At 41.7% G+C, this 9,421-nt stretch overlaps 1 non-coding gene across 1 annotated transcript; it reads right to left on the bottom strand.

Moving 5' to 3' along the window:
* Window positions 1-7,742: 7,742 nt before the first annotated feature.
* On the bottom strand, window positions 7,743-7,816 carry trnat-ugu (transfer RNA threonine (anticodon UGU)). The gene has a single exon. It is a non-coding gene; the product is annotated as a tRNA-Thr (tRNA).
* Between the last annotated feature and the right edge of the window lie 1,605 nt (window positions 7,817-9,421).

Here is a 9,421-nt window from a genome sequence, read left to right as displayed (position 1 = left end):
ACAGGCAGCCCATACAGACCATATGACTCAATCAGCTGATAGCAAATTAGGAAAGCCAGTGCTGCTGCAAAGGCCAACATGTGACATGATGATGTCACAACTTTGATGTCCGACATACTTTAATATATTATTATTTATTTAGTATTACTTTACAATAGGCAGTGCACACATGTACAAGGGATACACACTGATGTCAGGACACTGTCAGTGCTGCTTTCTCTGTTCTCAGTGAACTGGACTGTAGTGATGCATGATAGAAACAACATACGGCAGAAATGATAACAATTTGGCGTATGATAGAGATTTTTATTCTATCCACCTATTGTGATAATGCATGTTGATGACACTGTTTGATGTTGTTTCCCAACACGTATTGAGTATAAACATCCCACAGCACATTCCCCTGGCTCTACGCTCTCTGGGTCTACACTCTGCTCTCTGTACAGTTCTCCCCAATACGCACACATGAGCCTGAACACACAGAAACACACACTGTGCCTGCACTGAGTCCAGGTACCGACACACTGCCAGACTAGGCAATAACTTAACTTATCTAACTCTAGCTCTAATCAATTGTTCTGCCTGTCATTACATGGTACTGGCACAAACACATTATTTACAGTACGTGAATAATAATATTCAGACCAATTAAGTCAAACTGGTTAATTCCCATGGCACACCTGATGGTCTGTACCAGCGCAGTGAGCTGCAGCACACTGGTTGGAACACTGGTAGCCTATATGGCACAGCACTGCTTTTATCTCTTTTTTTATAATATGTTTGCAGAACACATGTTCTCAAAACTATGTACTATAACAACCACTGAAAAGAACTGGTGTGAACTCACCAAGGGATTCTTTCTATTGTTCAATAAGGTTGTAAGCAAACATCAGAGCAAACCCTGCTCAGCTCACATGCAGCATTAGAACCAGCTGTTAATGATGATGAGTCACACTAATTATTCAAAGCAAGAACAAAGAAGCTCATGAGGTGATGCTGGTGAATCTACACTCAACAAGACTGGAGCTAAGAAGTAATCCGTCAATCAGTGGAGCTTCATTCATACAGCAGCTGTCAGGCAGAGCAGCCGCTCTTCAAGCTGCTCTTTTTGTCCTCTTCATTCAGCCTGGACAGTCTGAGCATGTGGCTCCACCTAGTGGACAAAAGTGCAAACCACTGGCCCGGTCACAGAAGTCAGAGGCTCATGCACATGGGGCATGTTTTGCAGTGCTTATCACGAGCGTGCTTCTCCTGCAGTTCACACACTTGTGAGGACAAACACTTGTTGCAGGACAAACTGTCTGTGGTGGTTTGGCAGCGTCCTCCTGATAGTTTTAGTCTCTTATCAGATGTTCAGGTGAGCCACACATCAAGACATCAGATATAAAAACAGACTGCTTCAGATTCCCATGTTGCTGTTAACAACAAAGATCAACAATTCACTTCAGTGATGTTGTAACTGCACAATGAGAATATTTCAATACACCACGAACACTTCAGAAGGACCATCAGGAGGAGTTCATGCAGACTTAGCAAGCAAAGCAGACAGCTTTCATTGTTGGTAACACAAGAGTACTCTAGTTTCCACAGGAGGTGATGCAGCGGTGCAACCAGTTACATGTTAATGGTCATAACACTGTAAAGTCATATTTTACTTCAAAATAATGCTGCTAAAAGAAAAACGTCTCTGGGTGGGACTACATCATTAACCATTAAGAGCCCAGACAGAGCTCCAGTACATGTTACATGGACATTTCAACAACCAGCACCACCTTTCACTGCAGACCATGTTAGTGAGAAGAGCTGGATACTGACACCACCTGCAGCTGCAGCTCTGGACTCCTCCCAGGATATGTAGACTGTACCTTCCACTGAACATGTATCCAGAAGGATCCAGTGGTTTACAGATATGATGTCACCATGATGTTTGTAGAAAGAACACAGGGAGACGTTCAGCTGCTGAGGAGCATGTTCACTTCAGTTTGACATTTGATTTAGTTCTCTTAAAGCCGTGAGTGATCCTGAGAATAATGTTACTGAATGTAGTAGTGTTTATCCAAGTAGAAGTCATGATGTGCTGTTTAGTGTTCTGTGTTCAACATTCAGCTTCTTCCTCCCCCTTTGTATTATGTTCTTCTGCACTGTCAACATTCTTCATGTTTTGAGGAACAGGGTAACAGAGAGCTCAGACACTCAGAAAGTGGAGCGCAGGGCCACCACTCTGGTCCTGGCTGTCCTCCTGCTGGCTGCCAGGCCAAACTGCAACAATCCCTACTTTTAGAACGTTTTTTGTTTCATTGATTCATTCATGATGTAGGATGTAAATACACCACTACACATATCTCAGCTGAACACCTTATGGTTATTCTTATTCCTGTGTCATTATCTTTCATTCTATTTTTAATTCTAGATCATTTGTTATTTCTGTTTCTACTTTTTATGCTTCTCTAGTAGCACACTCTGCATTGTCTTATTGTTTGTTCTGCTGCTTGTTGATCCCTGGAGGGAAGTAGAATATAATTTACATTTCTAATATATAACAGGTTTTTGTATTGAAAGAAAAGACAGGACAGGACAAAGCAGGACGCCTGTCCACACTCCAGTCCGGTAGGTGGCGGTAATGCGCCTTGTAAGTTGGCTGCCAACCGCCATTAAACTGAAGAAGAAGAAGAAGAGCAGGAAGGAGGAAGAGGAAAACAAAGACGAGCACAGCGACAGCAGAAGCTGAACAGAAGTGTAACTACTGTGAGTGTTTCATCATCTGAATGGCTGCTGCGGAGTCTCTGAGAGCTTTTATCAGCGAGCGGCTAACTGCTGCTGCTGCTGAAATATTGGGAGTGTTTGAACAAACTATCGTCCAGTACGAGGGAGAGCTGGACCGTCAGCGCAAACTGCTGGATCTGCTCCTGAAGCCTGAGATCAAGCTACACAGAACAGGTATGTAAACATGACAATGTCACGGAACAACAACGGCTCTGTGTGAAAAGAGTGACATTCAGCACATAGTGTTTCTGACAGGAGGACACTGACTTCATGACTTGGAGCTGAGCTGGTGAAGACGCTCGCTCATTACCACTGTGTACGTCATCAGTCGTTGAGCTGAGCATCATCGATGTAGCCCGAGTTGATAAACGTTTTCATTTATTGCGGTTCATCCGTTCAAACGTGACCTGAACAACAACAATATGAGTTTTTGTTCACAACCAAAAGTTTAGCGGCGTCAACAGAGGTTTTTGGTGTCCGCGCATCTGCCTGATCAAAATACTGCAGCACTAAACAATCCATACAGACAACAGCTGCTTAGAATGCGCGGACATCATTATATGTTGTTGTCATCATCGTCATGGTTTGTGTAGTTCACTGCTGAGTTGTGGTTTAACCTGCATGTTTAAAAAGTAAACAGTGCAGCACTGATATGATCATTACATGTTGGCTGGTAGCTGAATTCCACCAGCGCCGTGGTGCACACCTCCACAGACCACAGCCAGGTTCAGATGTGACAGCTTAACACCCTCCTGTCTGCCAATGACAGACACAGACAGCAGTATTATTTAAACAAAGTCCATGGTTTGTTCCTGGGGGTCAGGAATCAAGACTCGCTCAATTACAGCACATATAAACTACCTGATCACAGCTAGCAGGTGCTAATTGTCTAATGATCCGTTATCAAACCTCCAGTGGTTCAAATGTGATCATGTTTCTTTCTTTAACTTTTGGCTTCACAGTATATTAATTTCCACACAACAGAGGCCGTTGAACATGCTGTCACATGCTGGCCGACATCACTACGTTCACTGTTACTCCTGAAATAATGAAAAATTTAATTTTAAGGAAGAAACGTTCCTGACGTTTACTTCCTGGTTTGTACAAAAAAACATGCCTGTGTGTGTGTGTGCATGGGGCAGCTATTTATTGTGTTTAATAAAAAGAACAAAGACCTGTTCTATAGGAAAGGTGACCTTAATGACTTCTGCTATGATCTGCTGCTGTATAGAAAACAGCTGCTCCCTATATAATGGCAGGGAAACACTGGTAAGTGTGGAATATAATGTAACAACAGTAGTTAGTAGTGTGTGAATGTCCCACACAGGGAAACCTAATGTTTTGTTACTGCACCCTAAGCTAGACTTGCTGAATGTCTGTTGACATGATATTACTGAAAAGCTGATGGTATTAAATGTGTATGTAATGTGTGTGTGTGTAAAATGCTCTGGACAGAAGAGCTTTCTTTCTATGTTAGAATTCTCTATATATAGAAAATACATCTCTCTGTGTGCTGTGAACCTTCTGACCCTCTGACCTGCAGATCTCCCTCAACAACACAGTTTACAAGTGGAGGATGTTCTGGCTGACCAGCAGCTCTGTAACCAGAAGAAGAACTCCATTCTGGACCAGGAGGAACCAGAACCTCCACAGGTTAAAGAGGAACAGCAGGAAGTCTGCACCAGTCATGAAGGAGAGCAGCATGTACTGAAAGAGGAGACTGATTCCTCTATAGTAACTGCTGCTTATGATGGACCAGAACCAAACCATGACATGGTTCTCTCTCACAACGCTCCTCAAGGTAAAACGTCTCTAAAATGTTTTTTTTCTTTGTCAGAACCTGGATGTTTATTATTATTTCTGTTTATTAGAACTTTAATGTTGGTTCAGGTCATTTGGTTGTTCCAGGGTTTAGATCTTTCCATCAACACATTAGTCAGGGCTTTTGAGAGCAGGTATGGACTGGCCATCTGGCATACCGGGTAATGCCCAGTGGACCGGAACACATTTTTGGGTTGGGGATGGCATAATGTAATCAAAGGTTAGGGCTGAAACAAACCAGTATTTTGGTACTCGGATACTCGCCGATTATTTTAGCAATTATTCAAGTACTCGGATCACACGTAAATGTCATAGTTTTCCCATAGAAACAGCTGCAGCGGCATTGCTTCAGTCTAGGGCTGGGCGATAAAAACGATAATGATAATTATCGCAATATAACTTTTTATATAACAAGATGACACAAGTTCGATAATGCTCAATAAATGTGTACACGTTGTGTGACGCTGCACATGTGCATTGCATGCTGGGCTCTCGAGTGCTACATGTGGAGCTGTACCATCACTGTTCAACTTTTTTTTCTCCGAAAAGAGGACACTTTAGGCTTTCTATTGGTATACTCCGCCATGTCTCTGTCTTGTTTACAGGCTGTGTCTATGGGAAAGTCAGTGTCCAATTGGACAATGGAACGAGATCACAAGGTGCTCAAACTAGAATTGTAGAGCTTTCTGCTCTCATATATATCTCTCTCTATATCAAAGATGATTGATTCGACACGAGACGTATCACCCCTGACTAGCTGGGTCGTCTACATGGCTGAAAAGCAGCTCTGAATGCAATAAAAGACGCGTAGCAGACTGTTATCTCAGCTGGAATGTCATCAAAGTCAAAAGAGCGAATGGCACATTTTTTACTTATAGTGTAATAAATTTGTATGGGTTATGGTTCTACATTTTAGTACAAAGATATAGATTGTAATATTGATTTTATGGAGATTTTTATTAAGAGATATACACCTTAGTTTTTTGAAGAATTGGTCATGTCATGTTTTGACAAATAAAGAGAAGCTTAACACCACAATTAACCATCTGGTTTCAACAAACTGTTCTCCTCTAAATGTGAAATAAATATAGATTTTACATATTGTGTTAATTATCGATATCGACTGATAATGAAATATATGATCATGATAAATTTTTTGCCATATCACTCAGTCCTACTTCAGTCTGCGACCTCCTCCATACCCGGCGCCAAAACCATGTGTCTATGTGTCTGACCTGCAAACTGCTCACTTGCGTTTCAAACCCAGGACCTCTTGAACCCAAAACACTGATCATCCCGCTGCGCCACAAGAGAATCATTCTCAATGACGTCACTAACGAGTCGTCGAATGCTAAATTAGTTGTTAATGCATTTTGCCTTCGAATATTACTCGAGTACTCGAGTAATCGTTGCAGCCCTAAAAAAGTACATCATAGATATTTTCTATCAACCACAATGGTATTTGAGATGTTAGTATTACTATTAAATAACAATGTTGATGATGCAGCAGTATACCAAAGGGGTACTGGGAAACTCACTCTAAGCTTGAACTTGAAAACTTGAGAGCTCTGCTTTGTGTCCATTTGTTCCTCCAGTTCTCCCTCAACAACATGACTGTAAGGAGGAAGAGATCCTGTCTGACCAGCAGCTCTGTAACCAGGAAAAAAAATCCAGTCTGGACCATTTTGAACCGATTGTCATCCAATACAAAGAAGAGCTCAACCATCAGGACCCACTGCTGATACCTGAGATAAAGTTACACAGAACAGGTATGTGAAACTGCAAACAAGCAGTGAATCCAGTGACTCATGCAGGATCCTATTCAGTTCTGTGCCATGTTTATATTAAGCTTAATGAACCAAACTGTAAAACATGTTTTCTTGTTTCTTCTAACCCTTTAGATCTCACTCAACAACACAATTTTAAGGAGAAAGAGCTGATTCTAGCTGACCAGCAGCTCTGTAACCAGAACAGGAACAGCAGCCTGGATTGGGAGGAACCAGAACTCCCACAGGTTAGAAAGGAACCGCATGTTCTCTCCAGCAGTCATGAGGAAGAGCAGTATGAACTGAGAGAGGAGACCGAGCCCTCTATATTGACTGTTGCTAATGAAAGGAACTATATTGAACTAGAACCAAGCTGTGACAGGATTGTCTCTCACAACTCTCCTCCAGGAAAAAAATCTGTAAAATGTAAACCTGGTAGAAAAGGTGAGAAGCCATTTTCTTGCAGCACATGTGGCAAATGCTTTTGTCGAAATCATGATTTAGCTATTCACATGAGAACCCACACAGGTGAGAAACCACATTCTTGCAAAACATGTGGGAAATGTTTTACTCAAAATGGTAGTTTAACTGCCCACATGAGAACCCACACAGGTGAGAAACCACATTCTTGCAAAACATGTGGGAAATGTTTTACTCAAAATGGTAGTTTAACTGCCCACATGAGAACCCACACAGGTGAGAAACCACATTCTTGCAAAACATGTGGGAAATGCTTTACTCAAAATGGTAGTTTAACTGCCCACATGAGAACCCACATAGGTGAGAAACCATTTTCTTGCAAAACATGTGACAAATGTTTCAGTCAAAAAAGTAACTTAACTTTCCATATGAGAACTCACAGATGAGAAGCCATTTTCTTGCAAATTATGGTGGAAATGTTTTAGACAAAATAGTGTTTTAACTGTCCACAAGAGAACCCACACAAATAAGTCAAGTGTTTGCCAAACAGGTGTGACCAACTGAACTATTTGTTTAATGTTCTTTGGTAGGTTTTATTTCTGTGTACTATTGAATGTGAACTGACAGCTGACACTGAGATCTGTCATGTTGATTTGTGTGTATGTCGAAAAAACATTTTTTTATGCAACCAGTTCAATGAATTGGTTTCCTGAATGAATTGTTAAATAATTTATATAAAACTATGTTTTTTGTTTTATTTTAGATACGTTAGTAATCCCAGGGAACTTCTTTAAGGCTGCTGCCAAGCAGTGTCATACAATGACTAGCAAGGTACACCACAGGCTAGGGTGAAGTGTCTTGCCCAAAGACACACAACATTGACTTTAGGGAGGAGTTGGGATTGAACCACCAACCTTCTGGTTATTGGACACCCTGCTATACCACTGTGGCACTGCTGCCCCGAAAACACAAAGGCACTGCTGGGATTTGAACCCAGGGTCTCCTGTTTACAAGACAGGCGCTTTGACCAACTAAGCCACAGCGCCTTCAGGTATATCAGCTGTATCTCAGAATGTGATGGAGGTAAAGCATGCTGGGACATGTTCAATCAATTGTACTGCATTTCCGCAGTATCATTTCCTTAACATAGCATGTAACACTTGATAGCCCTGATTGTCTGTAGACAGTTGTCAATTAATAAATTCAAATTAATTCTATAATACCTGACTTTCTACGAAGGTTTGAATTTTGAGACTGTTTAAACAAGAGAGAAAAGTGTGACAATGTGCTGCTATGTGGTGGCAGGGCAGCAAGTAGGTGGGCCCTGGTAAGAAAAAGAGGGGCTGCCCAGCTGTAGCAGTGGTGTAAAACAGCTGACCCTGGCGAGACAGGGGGCTAACCCGGCACAAGTAGGCACACACACACGGCCAGGTGCCATGGATGGACAGTGGCAGAAGATTAAAAGATGAGTAGCAGTCAAGGAGGGGCTTGATGGCTTTAGAAGGAAGGGATTATGCCTTGTTTTTGCAACCGGTTGCTGACTCAGGTCTTCTCGTATCATTTTTGATCTGCAATAAAGACTCTGAGTTTGCCTGTCTACAGTTGTCTTTGTGACTGTTGTTTTTGTAGATGTGAGCTTTATTGACCTCAGTTCTCATATTTCAAAAGAATGTACAGAACAACAATTTGTTATATCTTCCATCGTTATTTCAGGTGAGGGAAATGAGGAAATAGTTCTTAGAAACGACACAATTTATTAGCCTCTGTGTAGCAACTTGGCAGAGCTCAACTCATCCTCATACAGGGGCATACTCAAAACATTACATGCTTACGTACAACGTAACTATGGTTACCCGTAGGGACCAAAATACATAGCAATTTGGACTACTGGTAAATGATGGCTTTAGAGGACCTGCACAGCTCAGCTGAAATCATTCAGACCTCAGTGCTACATATGATGGTATCATTTGATGGTCTGTGTAGTCCTGTTTGGATGTCAGATTTTATAAGGTCCATAGCTTCTGTTTTACAATGTGTTATTTTTGGCCCACAAGCTAAACAGAACCAGAAGTGCAAAAATTGACTGATGAAGATGATATTGAGCATTTCCTTACCTCTTTTCACATCTGACATCATCATTTCACAGACACTTTGTGATGAAATGACGTCAGCACAGTGTGTGTAGTGTGTACTTGTAACATCAGCTGGACCCATGTAGGAGGCAGAGGTGGACTTTTGTTCAATAAGTCTCTTATTGAGTGTAGAGTCACTAACATCAGCTCACAGTGTGATGAGCTCCTGCTTCTTATTCTGCATCAACTAGATGAGGAAGAATAGAATGTTCCTGTGTGCATGCAGCAACACACATCAGACAGAGAGCCTGACTGCATCACTGTGAGGGTCCTGATCAGCACCATGGACAGCTGCCACTTGTGTCTTTGACTGCTGAGATGTTCAAACAGGTCTCTGAATAATAGGAGGAGGATCCTGCTGTTGTTATTACTCCCATCAGTGTGTTACAAACTCTTCTCATATGTCCTGTTTATTTCTGTTACCAAGAAAGAGTCCAAACAAAACAACAGTGTGTTTGGGAGGTCTCACAGCTTGTTCTCCTCCTCTGAGCACAACTTTTTTTTCTGGGGTCATATTTA

Source organism: Parambassis ranga, unplaced genomic scaffold (assembly GCF_900634625.1).
Source record: "Parambassis ranga unplaced genomic scaffold, fParRan2.1 scaffold_88_arrow_ctg1, whole genome shotgun sequence".
NCBI classification, from domain to species: domain Eukaryota; kingdom Metazoa; phylum Chordata; class Actinopteri; family Ambassidae; genus Parambassis; species Parambassis ranga.
The sequence above is the reverse complement of the archived record's forward strand: the minus strand, read 5'-3'. Positions and strand labels throughout refer to the sequence as shown.